General features: G+C 45.5%; 1 protein-coding gene across 2 annotated transcripts in view; it reads right to left on the bottom strand.

Annotated features, from left to right (window-relative positions):
* Positions 1-19678, bottom strand: part of LOC115157589 (collagen alpha-1(XI) chain) — a gene marked incomplete in the record, with an annotated part of 129459 nt that overhangs the window by 70608 nt on the left and 39173 nt on the right.

The raw sequence follows: 19678 nt of genomic DNA, 5'->3' as shown, positions 1-19678 counted from the left end.
CCCTCTCTCCCTCCCTCCCTCCAAGCCAAAGGCTCTTTGTCTGCTGCATGATCTTATCCCAAGGAATGTTTAAACCAGGAACTCTCTCTTTCCCTCTCTCCCTCTCTTTCCCTCTTTCTCTCTCTCTTGCTTTCTCTCTTTCTCTTTCTCTCTCTCTCTCCCCCCGCTCTCTCTCTCTCCCCCCCCTCTCCCTCTCTCTACCTCCCTCTCTCCCTCCCTCTCTCTTTCTCTTTTCCCCCCTCTCTCTGTGGAGAATTTTAACAAGCAGTGTGTGTGCTTAAATAAAAGTATAGATACCTTAATAGAAAATGACTCCTGTAAAAGCAAAAGTCAGCCAGTAAAATACTATTTCAGTAAAAGTCTAAAATTATTTTGTTTTAAATATACTTAAGTATCAAAAGTAAAATGGAATTGCTAAAATATACTTAAGTATCAAAATCATTTCAAATTCCTTATATTAAGCAAAGCAGATGGCATCATTTTCTAGTTTTTTTTTGTTCAACTTTGGGATAGCCAGGGGAATGCGCCAACACTCAGACATAATTTACAAACAAAGCTTTTGTTTAGTGAGTCCTCCAGATCAGAGGCGGTAGGGATGACCAGGGATTTTCTCTTGAATTGGACCATTTTCCTGTCCTGCTAAGCATTCAAAATGTAACGAGTACTTTTGGGTGTCAGGGAAAATGTACAGAGTAAAAAGTAAATTATTTTCTTAATTTACAGTAGTGAAGTAAAAGTTGTCAAAAATATAAATAGTAAAATACAGATACCCCCAAAAACTACTTAAGTAGTACTTTAAAGTATTTTTACACCACTGTGCGTGTGTGTGTCTGTGTTTGTGTGTCTACTCAAACTTGTGCATATCAGTTTCTCATCTTTTGCTCCCCTCAGCAAACATGACTATACAAACTAAGTGGAGGATATAAATACATCAATCAATAAAAGAGGTCAATAAGTGAAGTGGCTCTACGATGACCTCATAAAGGGACATAATGAAGGCCAGACCAAGCTAACAGCCACTTGCAGGGCAGCAGACCCACTCAACCACTAACCACAGCATTTAGGGGGACAGAATGGCGCAGCGGTCTAAGGCACTGTATCGCAGTGCTAGAGGCGTCACTACAGACCCGGGTTCAATCCCGGGCTGTATTATAATCAGTCGTGATCGAGAGTCCCATAGTGTTGCACACAATTGTCCAGGCGTCGTCCGGGGTAGGGGAGGGTTTTGCTGGGTTAGGGGAGGGTTTGGCCGGGGTAGGGGATGGTTTTGCCGGGTGAGGGGAGGGTTTTGCCGGGTGAGGGGAGGGTTTGGCCGGGGTAGGGGAGGGTTTGGCCGGGTTAGGGGAGGGTTTGGCTGGGGTAGGGGAGGGTTTGGCTGGGGTAGGGGAGGGTTTGGCCGGGTTAGGGGAGGGTTTGGCCGGGGTTAGGGGAGGGTTTGGCCGGGGTTAGGGGAGGGTTTGGCCGGGGTAGGCTGTCATTGTAAATAATGATTTGTTCTTAACTGACTTGCCTAGTAATTTTTTTTTTTCAAAAACAGATACACAAACAAATAGGTAACGTAAAGTGGGCTCTCACTATAAGATGGCATTATGAAGGTAAACCCAGACCAAGACAGGGCCAAGCCAAACCCAGGCCAGACCCAGAACAGAACAGGCCAGGCATAGAACAAACCAAGCCAGACCCAGAAGCAGACTGGGACAGACCAGTTAATAAGACCCAGGCCAGATCCAGGACCAACCAGGTAAAACCCAGGCCAGACCCAGGACAGACATGGTAAGACCCAGGACAGACCAGTTAAGACCCAGGCCAGACCCAGGACAGACCAGTTAAGACCCAGGCCAGACCCAGGACAGACCAGGTAAGACCCAAGACAGACCAGGCTAAGGTGTTTTCCAAATGGTACCCTATTCCCTGTATAGTGTACAACGTTAGACCAGGGCCCATAGGGCATAGGGTGACATTTGGGATGCAAACAAACTTACTAATACTATCAGACCAGAGCAAGCCAGGCAACTCTAGCACTGTCAGACCAGAGCAAGCCAGGCAACTCTAGTACTGTCAGACCAGAGCAAGCCAGGCAACTCTGGTACTGTCAGACCAGAGCAAGCCAGGCAACTCTAGTACTGTCAGACCACAGCAAGCCAGGCAACTCTAGTACTGTCAGACCAGAGCAAGCCAGGCAACTCTAGCACTGTCAGACCAGAGCAAGCCAGGCAACTCTAGCACTGTCAGACCAGAGCAAGCCAGGCAACTCTAGTACTGTCAGACCAGAGCAAGCCAGGCAACTCTAGTACTGTCAGACCAGAGCAAGCCAGGCAACTCTAGTACTGTCAGACCAGAGCAAGCCAGGCAACTCTAGTACTGTCAGACCAGAGCAGACCACACTAGAGAGCAGAGAGGAAGCACATCCAGATACAGGGGAGGAGCACAAGCTGAATTATTTCTGACATCTGTCATAACGAGATCCATCTGTCTGGAGTCTCCCATCAGGCCTGACCAGTAAACCTTAATAACTGTGTGTGTGTGTGTGTGTGTGTGTGCGCCTGTGTGTGTGTTAATAATGTCTACATATCTTACATTTCTTATATCATATGTATATACTGTATTTTATACCATCTATTGCACCTTGTCTATGCCGCTCGGCCATCGCTCATCCATATATGTATGTGTACATATTCTCATTCACCCCTTTAGATGTGTGTGTATTAGGTAGTTGTTGGGGAATTGTTAGATTATTTGTTAGATATTACTGCACTGTTGGAACTAGAAGCACAAGCATTTCACTACACTCGCATTAACATCTGCTAACCATGTGTGTGACCTACCACTAACATTTGATTTGATTTGATAATCGCAAGTTACCTGGACCTATTGTCAAGTTAGCAGGTTGTTAGCTAGCTGACTGAACAATGTTGTTTGTTCATCAAACCAATAATTAGCGACCGGGAATTAGATTAAAATGGCCCGTGTCATGGTTTGTGAAATTATATAAAAGGTTTTGTCACGTCCTGACCATAGTAAGCTGTTATTTTCTATGGTAGAGTAGGTCAGGGCGTGACAGGGGGTGTTTGTCTGTTTTTATATTTCTATGTTCAGTTTCTAGTTTTGTATTTCTATGTTGGTGTTGTTTTGGTTGATCTCCAATTTGGTGGCAGCTGATCCTCGTTACCTCTAATTGGAGGTCATATTTACGTTGATGTTTGTCCCACCTGTTTTTGTGGGTGATTATCTTTTGAGTAGTGTGTTTTCCTCTCTATGCGTCACGGTTTGTTGTTTTTTGTGTTTCAAATCTTTTGTGTATTGCATTTAGTTTCACTATAAATAATATGTGGAACTACGAACATGCTGCATTTTGGTCCGATCCTTCAAACAGCCGTGACAGGTTTATGAATCCCTGTATAAAGAAGATATCTGGTAATATTTATATAACTGTTTTGGCTACAAGACAATAAGTTTTCTTTCTCTGTAAAGCTGCAAGCATACCTGTCGTGGAACTGTGCTCCCTTTTCCCTCTCTGACACTGAGGCTACATGACAGAGAACTTGCGAAGTCTACTCAGACTGGTCTGTGCTCTTGGTTGTAACAGGCAACGAAATTATAAAATATATCAACATTGCTCACTTTGCACGCTGCTTCAAAGTAACAAAATGTACAAATATAACAACAGAAGAGTCATCAGGGTCTGGGACTACATCCCTGTTCTCCATCACCACATTTACATCCCTGTTCTCCATCACCTCATTTACATCCCTGTTCTCCATCACTGCATTTACATCCCTGTTCTCCATCACTGCATTTACATCCCTGCTCTCCATCACCTCATTTACATCCCTGTTCTCCATCACCACATTTACATCCCTGTTCTCCATCACCTCATTTACATCCCTGCTCTCCATCACCACATTTACATCCCTGTTCTCCATCACCGCATTTACATCCCTGTTCTCCATCACCACATTTACATCCCTGCTCTCCATCACCGCTGAATTATATTTGAAACACTGATGGAGGAATAGGTGTGTAGTAAGAGACGACGAAGAGAAGTAGGTGAGTGGGGTCCAAAAATGTTCTCCTGCCAAGCTAAAGTTGCCTGGCTTCTTTCCACTTCCAGTTCTATATTTTAGTCATGAGCACCCAAAGTCGACGCAAAGTGGATGCAATCATAATGGTAATCATCTGTAATCATCCAGCGTTGCTTACTTAGAGCTACCCAGCTTCTGGTGTTACCAAACCGCCTGCTGCTTTTTATAGCTTAGGCATCATTTTAGGCATCGCTGAGGCCTCATCAGTCGTTCTGCTACAATGTTATACCTTAGGAATGAGGACCCACAGTCACAGCCAGAGCAGGAAAGACCTAGAAATATATCTGAGTAAGAGCAGAGATAATAGCTACATGTCTGCTGCACATTGGGATGTCTGACTCTCACTCTTGCAGGTAACCTTACCTCAATCTCTCTCTCCCTCCAGCTCCTCTCTCTCTCTCTCTCCATCTCTCTCTTTCCATTTCTCTCTCTCTCTCTCTCTCTCTCTCCCTCCATCTCCACTCTCTCTCTCTCTCTCCCTCCAGCTCCTCTCTCTCTCTCTCTCCCTCCAGCTCCTCTCTCTCTCTCTCTCCCTCCAGCTCCTCTCTCTCTCCATCTCTCTCTCTCCATTTCTCTCTCTCTCTCCATCTCTCTCTCCCTCCATCCATCTCAACTCTCTCTCCATCTCTCTCTCTCCCTCCATCTCCTCTCTCTCTCCATCTCTCTCTCCCTCCATCTCCATTCTCTATCTCTCTCTCCATCTCTCTCTCTCTATCTCCTGTCTCTCTCTCTCCCTCCATCTCCACTCTCTGTCACTCCCTCCATCTCCACTCTCTCTCTCTCCCTCCATCTTCACTCTTTCATTCTGTCTTGTTTTCCCCTCTCTCTTTCTCTCTCTCACTACCACTCTCTCCCTGTACAGTTGTTTTTATGATTTTCTGGCCTGTCACTGGCATCTCTCTGGTATCTCGTAAGGACTCCTGTTATGATTTATTGTACTGTCTGGGTCTGGAAAGAAGGAGGATTGGCAGGTATTTCAAAAGTGATTAAATTGAAAGCGATAAGTCAGCTTTAATATCTACCAGAGTACGTACAGTGTGTGTTAGTGGGATTGTGTTCTGTCCAGCGTGTAACACAATGCTCTCTAAGTCATCTCCTGTAACATGACTACCATAACAACTTACAGATGTAGGATCTTAATTTGAGCCAATTTTCTACAGCAGGAAAATAATCCTGCAGCAACAGGAAATGTGAATTATTACATGGATTATAATTAATGAACAGTTTTGTAGGGGTTGATAAATTTGTGTCAGGGCAAATCAAGTCTGAAATCTCAAAGTGGAAATTACAAACTTTAGTACTACTACTACTACTACTACTACTACTACTACTACACTGCTACTGCTACTGTTTCTACTACTACTGCTACAACTGCTACTGTTTCTACTACTACTACTACTACTGCTACTGTTTCTAATACTACTACTGCGAATACTACTACTACTGCTACTGTTTCTACTACTACTACTACTGCTACTGTTTCTAATACTACTACTGCGAATACTACTACTACTGCTACTGTTTCTACTACTACTGCTACTACACCTACTACTACTACTACTACTACTACTACTGCTACTGCTACTGCTACTGCTGCTACTGCTACTGTTTCTACTACTACTACTACTGCTACTGTTTCTAATACTACTACTGCGAATACTACTACTACTGCTACTGTTTCTACTACTACTGCTACTACACCTACTACTACTGCTACTACTACTGCTACTACTGCTACTACTACTGCTGCTACTGCTACTGTTTCTACTACTACTACTACTGCTACTGTTTCTACTACTACTACTACTGCTACTGTTTCTGCTACTACTACTACTACTACTGCTACTACTGCTACTGTTTCTACTACTACTACTACTACTGTTACTACTGCTACTACTACTGCTACTACTACTGCTACTACTAACTGCTGCTACTGCTACTGTTTCTACTACTACTACTACTACTACTACTGTTTCTGCTACTACTACTACTACTACTACTACTACTACTACTGCTACTGTTTCTACTACTACTACTACTACTGCTACTGTTTCTGCTACTACTACTACTACTACTGCTACTACTGCTACTGTTTCTACTACTACTACTACTACTACTACTACTACCACAAATATTGCTACTGTTACTCAAATCAAAATCAAATCACATTTTATTGGTCACGCACATGGTTAGCAGATGTTAATGCGAGTGTAGCAAAATGCTTGTGCTTCTGGTTCTGACAGTGCAGTAATATCTAACAAATAATCTAACAATTCCACAACAACTACCTAATACACACACATCTAAAGGGGTGAATGAGAATATGTACATGTAAGTATATGGATGAGCGATGGCCGAGCGGCATAGGCAAGGTGCAATAGATGGTATAAAATACAGTATATACATGTGATATGAGTAATGTAAGATATGTAAATAATATTAAAGTGGCATTATTTAAAGTGCCATTAAAGTGACTAGTGATCCATTTGTTAAAGTGGCTGGTGATTGGGTCTCCATGAAGGCAGCAGCCTCTGAGTTAGTGATGGCTGTTTAGCAGTCTAATGGCCTTGAAATAGAAGTTGTTCTTCAGTCTCTCTGTTCCAGCTTTGAGGCACCTATACTGACCTCACCTTTTGGATGTTAGCGGGGTGAACAGGCAGTGGCTCGGGTGGTCGATGTCCTTGATGATCTTTTTGGCCTTCCTGTGACATCGGGTGCTTTAGGTGTCATGGAGGGCATGTAGTTTGCACCCGGTGATGCGTTGTGCAGACCGCACCACCCTCTGGAGAATCTTGCGGTTGAGGGCGGCGCAGTTGCCATACCAGGCTGTGATACAGCCCGATAGGATGCTCTCGATTGTGCATCTGTAAAAGTTTGTCAGGGTTTTGGGTGACAAGCCAAATTTCTTCAGCCTCCTGAGGTTGAAGAGGTGCTGTTGTGCCTTTTTCACCACACTGTCTGTGTGGGTGGACCATTTCAGTTTATCCGTGATGTGTACACCGAGGAACTTAAAACTTTCCACCTTCTCCACTGCTGTCCTGTCGATGTGGATAGGGCGGCTGCTCCCTCTGCTGTTTCCTGAAGTCCACAATCATCTCCTTTGTTTTGTTGATGTTGAGTGAGAGGTTGTTTTCCTGACACCACACTCCGAGTGCCCTCACCTCCTCCCTGTAGGCCGTCTCGTTGTTGTTGGTAATCAAGCCCACTACTGTTGTGTCGTCTGCAAACTTGATGATTGAGTTGGAGGCGTGATTGGCCACGCAGTCATGGGTGAACAGGGAATACAGGAGGGGGCAAGGGCACGCACCCTTGTGGGGCCCCAGTGTTGATGGTCAGCGAAGTGGAGATGTTGTTTCCTACCTTCACCACCTGGGGGTGGCCCGTTAGAAAGTCCAGGACCCAATTGCACAGGGCAGGGTTGAGACCCAGGGCCTCCAGCTTGATGATGAGCTTGGAGGGAACTATGTTGTTGAATGCTGAGCTGTAGTCAATGAACAGCATTCTTACATAGGTATTCCTTTTGTCCAGATGGGATAGGGCAGTGTGATGGCGATTACATCGTCTGTGGATCTATTGGGGCGGTATGGAAATTGAAGTGGGTCTAGGGTGGCCAGTAAAGTGGAGGTGATATGATCCTTGACTAGTCTCTCAAAGCACTTCATGATGACAGAAGTGAGTGCTACGTGGCGATAGTCATTTAGTTCAGTTATCTTTGCCTTCATGGTTACAGGAACAATGGTAGCCAGCTTGAAGCATGTGGGGACAGCAGACTGGGATAGGGAGCGATTGAATATGTCCGTAAACACACCAGCCAGCTGGTCTGCGCATGCTCTGAAGACGCAGTTAGGGATGCCGTCTGGGCCAGCAGCCTTGCGAGGGTTAACACGTTAAAATGCTTTACTCACGTCGGCCATGGAGAAGTAGAGGGGGGGGGCAGTCCTGGTTAGCGGGCCGCGACGGTGGCACTGTATTACTTCTACTACTACTACTGCTGCTGCTACTACTACTGCTACTGCTACTACTGCTACTACTGCTACTGCTACTACTACTACTACTACTGCTACTGCTACTACTGCTACTACTACTGCTACTACTACTGCGACTGCTACTACTAATGCTACTGTTACTACTGCTGCTGCTACTACAACTACTACTACTACTACTACTACAACTAATAATACTACTGCTACTGTGGTAGTAGTAGTAGTAGTAGTAGTAGTAGTAATAGTAGTGGTAGTAGTACTAGTAGCAGTAGTACTAGTAGCAGTAGTAGTAGTAGCAGTAGTAGTAGTAGTAGTAGCAGCAACAGTAGTGGTAGCAGTAGTAGTAGTAGCAGTAGTAGTAGTAGTAGTAGCAGCAACAGTAGTGGTAGCAGTAGTAGTAGTAGCAGTAGTAGCAGCAGTAGTATTAGTAGTAGCAGTAGTACAGCAGCAGTGGTAGTAGTAGTAGGTAGTATTAGTGGTAGTAGTAGTAGCGGCAGCGGTAGTGGTAGTAGCAGTAGCAGTAGCAGTAGTAGTAGTAGTAGTAGTGGCAGTAGCAGTAGTAGTAGTAGTAGTAGTAGTAGTAGTGGTAGTAGTGGTAGTAGTAGTAGTGGTAGTAGTAGTAGTAGTAGTAGTAGTAGTAGTAATAGTAGTAGTAGTAGTAGTAGTGGTAGTAGTGGTAGTAGCAGTAGTAGTAGTAGTAGTAGCGGCAGTAGTAGCAGCAGTAGCGGCAGTAGTAGTAACAGTAGTAGTAGTAGTAGTAGCAATAGCAGCAGTAGTAGTAGCAGTAGTAGTAGTAGCAGTAGTAGCAGTAGCAGCAGTAGTAGTAGTAGTAGCAGTAGTAGCAGTAGTAGCAGTAGCAGCAGTAGTAGTAGCAGTAGTAGTAGCAGTAGTAGCAGTAGTGAAATCTTGGTCAGGAGTCTGGACTCTCTCTTCCCTTCTACACCCATATCGTCTGCTATCTGCTAACACTTAGTCATTATTATGTAATGCTGATAGGAAAGCCATAGGGGGATTAAGTGTGTATGATGTGAGTGTGTGTGTGTGTCACCCTAGAGAGGGAGAGATGCTGCTTCAGCAACAGCTAATGAGGATCCTAATAAATACAAGATAAAATATAAGTTTAATATGTGGCCATACAGGGTTTCCTTTAAATTGAAACACATTCGCTTTGGCAGTCGCTTGGTGAAGGCGTCACAATGACAAGTTATTGAATACAACAGCATGTCTATGTCACATTCACTCGAAAGGCATGCTGGGAAATATGCAACAAAGAAAACACAGATTTACACACTACAGTGTTTAAAACAGGGACAGGACCTGAGTGGAGAGTGAGGTATGTCAGCCTCCTGGCCGCCTTTCATCATGACCTTGGTGCCAGTGCACCACAGAACTATTTCACGCAGGTCAGGGGTCACACAGAGTTACAGGGACGAAGAAGAAGAACCTAAATTAGGTCTCCCTGGCCCCCAGCCCAGTCACAATAAATCAGAAATTTGAGGTGTTCTTCTTCATTCTAGTCAACTATCTTCCTGTACCTAAGAAGCCTGGGGAGTGTGGAAGATTCAGTTATCAAAACTGAGTTAGAGGTGAAATTCCCATACATGTCGCCTCTCCCTAGAATCAACCTCTGTCTGCTAAGGTCTGAGCTAGTTACAATACATCTAATATTTGAGGTTCTCTGTAGCCTAGTGGTTAGAGCGTTAGGTCAGTAACTGGGAGGTTGCTGGATCAAATTCCCGAGCCGACAAGGTAAACAAATCTGTCATTCTGCCCCTGAGCAAGGCAGTTAACCCACTGTTCCCCCGGGCGCTGAAAGACGTGGATGCTGATTAAGGCACCCCCCCCGCACCTCTCTGATTCAGAGGGGATTGGTTAAATACAAAGATACTGTCATAGGCGTCGTAAGGATTGGACCAAGGCGCAGCGGTTAAAGTGCTCATCTTCTTAATTTATTTGAAGTAACGTGAACACTTAAACAAAAATAACAAAACGACGAAACAGTTCCATAAGGCACACAGGCTATACAGAATATAACCACCCACAAAACACAAGTGAAAACAAACCCAGCTAAATATGGCCTCCAATTAGAGACAACGACAACCAGCTGCCTCTAATTGGAGGTCATTGCCAAAAACCCAATATAGAAATAGAAAACTAGATAAACACATAGAAATAGATAACATAGAACATAAACCAAAAACACCGAAACACACAAAACAAACACCTCCTGCCACGCCCTGACCAAACTACAATGACAAATAACCCCTTTTACTGGTCAGGACATGACAGATACATTTCAGTTGAATACATTCAGTTGGACAATTGACTAAGTATCCCCTTTCCTTAATTCAGTTCATTATGTAACCTAGTTAAATAAAGGTTAATTAAAAAAAAAATGTATATCAGCCCGGTCGGGTGTGTGAGAAGTAGCGTTCATTAACCTCCCAACATCCTGATTACATGATCTTAATACTGTGCATGTAATGTGGAAGTAGGTGAATATTTTCATATCCTGATGAGTTATTCCCCATCCTAAAACCCTCCAAGCTTCACACTAATCCCAATCCTAACCCCAAACCCAACAAGCTTCACACTAATCCCAATCCTAACCCCAAACCCACCAAGCTTCACACTAATCCCAATCCTAACCCCAAACCCCCAAACTTCACACTGATCCTAATCCTAACCCCAAACCTTCACACTAATCCTAATCCTAACCCCAAACCACCAAGCTTCACACGAATCCTAATCCTAACCCTAAAACCCCCCCCAAGCTTCACACTAATCCTAATCCTAACCCAAACCCCCCAAGTTCACACTAATCCTAATCCTAACCCCAAACCCCCCCAAGCTTCACACTAATCCTAATCCTAACCCCAAACCTTCACACTAATCTTAATCCTAACCCCAAACCCCCCCAAGCTTCACACTAATCCTAATCCTAACCCCAAACCTTCACACTAATCTTAATCCTAACCCCAAACTTCACACTAATCCTAATCCTAACCCCAAACCCATACCTTTACCCTTATACCATGCTCGTACCCTGAACACGTCCGCGACAAAAGGCCCAGATTCCTGATTCCTCCAAATTGCACAAGGACAACCACAAGGACTAGAGAGAGAGAGAAAACTAGACAGAAAATAAAACAGACTAGACTTTAATACCCTCCAGCTTTCATCAAACCCAGTCTTTGTGGTGGGAGTAAGGGAGCGGGGATAAAGTTTCTTTTTAAGTATTGGGGCAGAAAGATGCCATCTGCAGATGGAATATTAATGCTGCCTGCTGCTTTCCGGCAGTCGGTGGTCCGCGCCCTAAATCCCACTCTATTCCCTATATAGTGCACTGCTTTTGACCAGAACTCTATATATTTCCCCTGGTCTAAAGTAGTGCACTATCTTGGGTATAGGGTGCCATTTGGGATGCAGCCCCAGTAGCTCACTAAACCCTACTTCAAATAACAATTTGGACAACTTAACTATCTACCCTCCTTTCCCCTTCCACAACCTCTTTCTTGTGTGTGTGTGTGTGTGTGTGTGTGTGTGTGTGTGTGTGTGTGTGTGTGTGTTTGTGTGTGTGTGTGTGTGTGTGTGTGTAGAGAACTCACATCCTCTCTCCCATCCCATCAGATCAGAAACAGCTCATAAATGGCACAGAGCGTCTTGGACCGTTACCTCACAGTACTACTGGGGTCTGTTAGACAGTCTGTTACCTCACAGTACTACTGGGGTCTGTTAGTCAGTCTGTTACCTCACAGTACTACTGGGGTCTGTTAGACAGTCTGTTACCTCACAGTACTACTGGGGTCTGTTAGTCAGTCTGTTACCTCACAGTACTACTGGGGTCTGTTAGACAGTCTGTTACCTCACAGTACTACTGGGGTCTGTTAGACAGTCTGTTACCCTCAAAGTACTACTGGGGTCTGTTAGTCAGTCTGTTACCTCACAGTACTACTGGGGTCTGTTAGTCAGTCTGTTACCTCACAGTACTACTGGGGTCTGTTAGTCAGTCTGTTACCTCACAGTACTACTGGGGTCTGTAGTCAGTCTGTTACCTCACAGTACTACTGGGGTCTGTTAGACAGTCTGTTACCTCACAGTACTACTGGGTCTGTTAGTCAGTCTGTTACCTCCACAGTACTACTGCGGGTCTGTTAGACAGTCTGTTACCTCACAGTAACTACTGGGGTCTGTTAGACAGTCTGTTACCTCACAGTACTAATGGGGTCTGTTAGTCAGTCTGTTACCTCACAGTACTACTGGGGTCTGTAGTCAGTCTGTTACCTCACAGTACTACTGGGGGTCTGTTAGTCTGTTACCTCACAGTACTACTGGGGTCTGTTAGACGTCTGTTACCTCACAGTACTACTGGGGTCTGTTAGTTAGTCTGTTACCTCACAGTACTACTGGGTCTGTAGTCAGTCTGTTACCTCACAGTACTACTGGGTCTGTTAGTCAGTCTGTTACCTCACAGTACTACTGGGTCTGTTAGTCAGTCTGTTACCTCACAGTACTACTGGGGTCTGTTAGTCAGGTCTGTTACCTCACAGTACTACTGGGGTCTGTTAGTCAGTCTGTTCACCCTCACAGTACTACGGGGGTCCTGTTAGACAGTCTGTTACCTCACAGTACTACTGGGGTCTGTTAGACCAGTCTGTTACCTCAACAGTACTACTGGGGTCTGTTAGGACAGTCCTGTTACCTCACAGTACTACTGGGGTCTGTTAGACAGTCTGTTACCTCACAGTACTACTGGGGTCTGTTAGACAGTCTGTTACCTCACAGTACTACTGGGTCTGTTAGTCAGTCTGTTACCTCACAGTACTACTGGGGTCTGTTAGTCAGTCTGTTACCTCACAGTACTACTGGGGTCTGTTAGTCAGGTCTGTTACCTCAACAGTACTACTGGGGGTCTGTTAGTCAGTCTGTTACCTCACAGTACTACTGGGGTCTGTTAGACAGTCTGTTACCTCACAGTACTACTGGGGTCTGTTAGTCAGTCTGTTACCTCACAGTACTACTGGGGTCTGTTAGACAGTCCTGTTACCTCACAGTACTACTGGGTCTGTTAGACAGTCTGTTACCTCACAGTACTACTGGGGTCTGTTAGTCAGTCTGTTACCTCACAGTACTACTGGGGTCTGTTAGTCAGTCTGTTACCTCACAGTACTACTGGGGTCTGTTAGTCTGTTACCTCACAGTACTACTGGGGTCTGTTAGACAGTCTGTTACCTCACAGTACTACTGGGGTCTGTTAGTTAGTCTGTTACCTCACAGTACTACTGGGGTCTGTTAGTCAGTCTGTTACCTCACAGTACTACTGGGGTCTGTTAGTCAGTCTGTTACCTCACAGTACTACTGGGGTCTGTTAGTCAGTCTGTTACCTCACAGTACTACTGGGGTCTGTTAGTCAGTCTGTTACCTCACAGTACTACTGGGGTCTGTTAGTCAGTCTGTTACCTCACAGTACTACTGGGGTCTGTTAGACAGTCTGTTACCTCACAGTACTACTGGGGTCTGTTAGACAGTCTGTTACCTCACAGTACTACTGGGGTCTGTTAGACAGTCTGTTACCTCACAGTACTACTGGGGTCTGTTAGACAGTCTGTTACCTCACAGTACTACTGGGGTCTGTTAGACAGTCTGTTACTCACAGTACTACTGGGGTCTGTTAGACAGTCTGTTACCTCACAGTACTACTGGGGTCTGTTAGACAGTCTGTTACCTCACAGTACTACTGGGGTCTGTTAGACAGTCTGTTACCTCACCGTACTACTGGGGTCTGTTAGACAGTCTGTTACCTCACAGTACTACTGGGGTCTGTTAGACAGTCTGTTACCTCACAGTACTACTGGGGTCTGTTAGTCAGTCTGTTACCTCACAGTACTACTGGGGTCTGTTAGGACAGTCTGTTACCTCACAGTACTATCTGGGGGTCTGTTTAGACAGTCTACCTCAAGGGGTGTACCACCCCGTACCTCACAGTACTACTGGGGGTCTGTTTAGACAGTCTGTTACCTCACAGTACTACTGGGGTCTGTTAGACAGTCTGTTACCTCACAGTACTACTGGGGTCTGTTAGACAGTCTGTTACCTCACAGTACTACTGGGTCTGTTAGACAGTCTGTTACCTCACAGTACTACTGGGGGTCTGTTAGACAGTCTGTTACCTCACAGTACTACTGGGGTCTGTTATCAGTCTGTTACCTCACAGTACTACTGGGGTCTGTTAGTCAGTCTGTTACCTCACAGTACTACTGGGGTCTGTTAGACAGTCTGTTACCTCACAGTACTACTGGGGTCTGTTAGCCAGTCTGTTACCCTCACTAGTACTACTGGGGTCTGTTAGACAGTCTGTTACCTCACAGTACTACTGGGGTCTGTTAGTCAGTCTGTTACCTCACAGTACTACTGGGGTCTGTTAGGCCAGTCTGTTACCTCACAGTACTACTGGGGTCTGTTAGTACAGTCTGTTACCCTCACAGTATACTGGGGTCGGTAGTCAGTCTGTTACCTCACAGTACTACTGGGGTCTGTTAGTCAGTCTGTTACTCACAGTATACTGGGTCTGTTAGTACAGTCTGTTACCTCACAATTACTTTAACTGGGGTCTGTTAGACATTCTGTTACCTCACAGTACTACTGGGGTCTGTTAGACAGTCTGTTACCTCACAGTACTACTGGGGTCTGTTTAGACAGTCTGTTACCTCACAGTACTACTGGGGTGGTCAGTCGTTACCTCACAGTACTACTGGGTGTTAGACCGTCACAGTACTACTGGGGTCTGTTAGACAGTTGTTACCTCACAGTACTACTGGGTCTGTTAGACAGTCTGTTACCTCACAGTACTACTGGGGTCTGTTAGTCAGTCTGTTACCTCACAGTACTACTGGGGTCTGTTAGTCAGTCTGTTACCTCACAGTACTACTGGGGTCTGTTAGACAGTCTGTTACCTCACAGTACTACTGGGGTCTGTTAGTCTGTTACCTCACAGTACTACTGGGGTGTTAGACAGTCTGTTACCTCACAGTACTACTGGGGTCTGTTAGTCAGTCTGTTACCTCACAGTACTACTGGGGTCTGTTAGTCAGTCTGTTACCTCACAGTACTACTGGGGTCTGTTAGTCAGTCTGTTACCTCACAGTACTACTGGGGTCTGTTAGACAGTCTGTTACCTCACAGTACTACTGGGGTCTGTTAGTCAGTCTGTTACCTCACAGTACTACTGGGGTCTGTTAGTCTGTTACCTCACAGTACTACTGGGGTCTGTTAGACAGTCTGTTACCTCACAGTACTACTGGGGTCTGTTAGTCAGTCTGTTACCTCACAGTACTACTGGGGTCTGTTAGACAGTCTGTTACCTCACAGTACTACTGGGGTCTGTTAGTCAGTCTGTTACCTCACAGTACTACTGGGGTCTGTTAGACAGTCTGTTACCTCACAGTACTACTGGGGTCTGTTAGACAGTCTGTTACCTCACAGTACTAGGGGTCTGTTAGACAGTCTGTTACCTCACAGTACTACTGGGGTCTGTTAGTCAGTCTGTTACCTCACAGTACTACTGGGGTCTGTTAGACAGTCTGTTACCTCACAGTACTACTGGGGTCTGTTAGACAGTCTGTTACCTCACAGTACTACTGGGGTCTGTTAGTCAGTCTGTTACCTCACAGTACTACTGGGGTCTGTTAGACAGTCTGTTACCTCACAGTACTACTGGGGTCTGTTAGTCAGTCTGTTACCTCACAGTACTACTGGGGTCTGTTAGACAGGATCTGTTACCTCACAGTACTACTGGGGTCTGTTAGACGTCTGTTACCTCACAGTACTACTGGGGTCTGTTAGACAGTCTGTTACCTCACAGTAATACTGGGGTCTGTTAGTCAGTCTGTTACCTCACAGTACTACTGGGTCCTGTTAGCAGTCTGTTACCTCACAGTAATACTGGGGTCTGTTAGCAGTATGTTACCTAACAGTACTACTGGGGTCTGTTAGACAGTCTGTTACCTCACAGTACTACTGGGGGCTGTTAGTCAGTCTGTTACCTCACAGTACTACTGGGGTCTGTTAGACAGGTCGTACCTCACAGTACTACTGGGGTCTGTTAGTCAGTCTGTTACCTCACAGTACTACTGGGTCTGTTAGACAGTCTGTTACCTCACAGTACTACTGGGGTCTGTTAGACAGTCTGTTACCTCACAGTACTACTGGGGTCTGTTTAGTCAGTCTGTACTTACCTCACAGTACTACTGGGGTCTGTTAGTCAGTCTGTTACCTCACAGTACTACTGGGGTCTGTTAGACAGTCTGTTACCCACAGTACTACTGGGGTCTGTTAGACAGTTCTGTTACCTCACAGTACTACTGGGGTCTGTTAGTTCTGTACCTCACAGTACTACTGGGTCTGTTAGACAGTCTGTTACCTCACAGTACTACTGGGGTCTGTTAGTCAGTCTGTTACCTCACAGTACTACTGGGGTCTGTTAGACAGTCTGTTACCTCACAGTACTACTGGGGTCTGTTAGATCAGTCTGTTACCTCACAGTACTACTGGGGTCTGTTAGACAGTCTGTTACCTCACAGTACTACTGGGGTCTGTTAGACAGTCTGTTACCTCACAGTACTACTGGGGTCTGTTTAGACAGTCTGTTACCTCACAGTACTACTGGGGTCTGTTAGTCAGTCTGTTACCTCACAGTACTAACTGGGGTCTGTTAGACAGTCTGTTACCTCACAGTACTACTGGGGTACTCACAGTACTAACTACGGGGTTAGTTAGCAGGTCTGTTACCTCACAGTACTACTGGGGTCTGTTAGTCAGTCTGTTACCTCACAGTACTACTGGGGTTCTTTAGTCAGTCTGTTACCTCACAGTACTTACTGGGGTCTGTTAGTCAGTCTGTTACCTCACAGTACTACTGGGGTCTGTTAGTCAGTCTGTTACCTCACAGTACTACTGGGGTCTGTTAGCAGTCTGTTACCTCACAGTACTACTGGGGTCTGTAGACAGTCTGTTACCTCACAGTACTACTGGGGTCTGTTAGACAGTCTGTTACCTCACAGTACTACTGGGGTCTGTTAGACATTCTGTTACCCACAGTACTACTGGGGTCTGTTAGACAGTCTGTTACCATCAATATAGGGGTCTGTTAGTTCAGTCGTTACCTACAGTACTACTGGGGTCTGTTAGTCAGTCTGTTACCTCACAGTACTACTGGGGTCTGTTAGTCAGTCTGTTACCTCACAGTACTACTGGGGTCTGTTAGACAGTCTGTTACCTCACAGTACTACTGGGGTCTGTTAGACAGTCTGTTACCTCACAGTACTACTGGGGTCTGTTAGACAGTCTGTTACCTCACAGTACTACTGGGGTCTGTTAGACAGTCTGTTACCTCACAGTACTACGGGGTCTGTTAGTCAGTCTGTTACCTCACAGTACTACTGGGGTCTGTTAGTCAGTCTGTTACCTCACAGTACTACTGGGGTCTGTTAGTCTGTTACCTCACAGTACTACTGGGGTCTGTTAGACAGTCTGTTACCTCACAGTACTACTGGGGTCTGTTAGTTAGTCTGTTACCTCACAGTACTACTGGGGTCTGTTAGTCAGTCTGTTACCTCACAGTACTACTGGGGTCTGTTAGTCAGTCTGTTACCTCACAGTACTACTGGGGTCTGTTAGTCAGTCTGTTACCTCACAGTACTACTGGGGTCTGTTAGTCAGTCTGTTACCTCCACAGTACTACTGGGGTCTGTTAGTCAGTCTGTTACCTCACAGTACTACTGGGGTCTGTTAGTACAGTCTGTTACCTCACAGTACTAAGGGTCTCTTAGTCAGTCTGTTACCTCACAGTACTATGGGTCTGTTAGTACAGTCTGTTACCTCACAGTACTAATGGGGTCTGTTAGACAGTCTGTTACCTCACAGTACTACTGGGTCTGTTAGACAGTCTGTTACCCACAGTACTAATGGGGTCTGTTAGACGTCTGTTACCTCACAGTACTACGGGGTCTGTATCAGTCTGTTACCTCACAGTACTACTGGGGTCTGTTAGACAGTCTGTTACCTCACAGTACTACTGGGGTCTGTTAGTCAGTCTGTTACCTCACAGTACTACTGGGGTCTGTTAGTCAGTCTGTTACCTCACAGTACTACTGGGGTCTGTTAGTCAGTCTGTTACCTCACAGTAACTACTGGGGTCTGTTAGTCAGTCTGTTACCTCACAGTACTACTGGGGTCTGTCAGTCTGTTACCTCACAGTACTACTGGGGTCTGTTAGACAGTCTGTTACCTCACAGTACTACTGGGGTCTGTTAGTCAGTCTGTTACCTCACAGTACTACTGGGGTCTGTTAGACAGTCTGTTACCTCACAGTACTACTGGGGTCTGTTAGTCTGTTACCTCACAGTACTACTGGGGTCTGTTAGACAGTCTGTTACCTCACAGTACTACTGGGGTCTGTTAGTCAGTCTGTTACCTCACAGTACTACTGGGGTCTGTTAGTCAGTCTGTTACCTCACAGTACTACTGGGGTCTGTTAGTCAGTCTGTTACCTCACAGTACTACTGGGGTCTGTTAGTCAGTCTGTTACCTCACAGTACTAGGGGTCTGTTAGTCAGTCTGTTACCTCACAGTACTACTGGGGTCTGTTAGTCAGTCTGTTACCTCACAGTACTACTGGGGTCTGTTAGACAGTCTGTTACCTCACAGTACTACTGGGGTCTGTTAGACAGTCTGTTACCTCACAGTACTACTGGGCGTCTGTTAGTACAGTTCTGTTACCTCACAAGTTACTACTGGGGTCTGGTTAGTCAGGTCTGTTACCTCACAGTACTACTGGGGTCTGTTAGTACAGTCTGTTTACCCACAGTACTACTGGGGTCTGTTTAGTCAGCTGTTACCCTCACAGTACTACTGGGGTCTGTTAGTACAGTCTGTTACCTCAACAGTACTCCTGGGGTCTGTTAGCAGTCTGTTACCTCACAGTACCATACTGGCGTCTGTTAGTACAAGTCTGTTACCTCACAGTATACATGGGGTCTGTTAGACAGTCTGTTACCTTCACCGCAGTACTACTCGGGGTCTGTTAGACAGTCTACCTCACAGTAACTACTGGGGTCTGTCGACAGTCTGTACTCACAGTATATGGTGTCTGTTAGACAGTCTGTTAACCTCACAGTACTACTGGGGTCTGTTAGTCACAGTTCTGTTACCTCACAGTACTACTGGGGTCTGTCTAGACAGTCCTGTTACCTCACAGTACTACTGGGGTCTGTTAGACAGTCTGTTACCTCACAGTACTATGGGGTCTGTTAGACAGTCTGTTACCTCACAGTACTACTGGGGTCGTTAGTCAGTCTGTTACCTCACAGTACTACTGGGGTCTGTTAGACAGTCGTTACCTCACAGTACTACTGGGGTCTGTTAGACAGTCTGTTACCTCACAGTACTACTGGGGTCTGTTAGACAGTCTGTTACCTCACAGTACTACTGGGGTCTGTTAGTCAGTCTGTTACCTCACAGTACTATGGGGTCTGTTAGACAGTCGTTACCTCACAGTACTACTGGGGTCTGTTAGTCAGTCTGTTACCTCACAGTACTACTGGGGTCTGTTAGACA

The sequence above is a fragment of the Salmo trutta genome, chromosome 21, assembly GCF_901001165.1.
Source record: "Salmo trutta chromosome 21, fSalTru1.1, whole genome shotgun sequence".
Taxonomy (NCBI): domain Eukaryota; kingdom Metazoa; phylum Chordata; class Actinopteri; order Salmoniformes; family Salmonidae; genus Salmo; species Salmo trutta.
The sequence above is the reverse complement of the archived record's forward strand: the minus strand, read 5'-3'. Positions and strand labels throughout refer to the sequence as shown.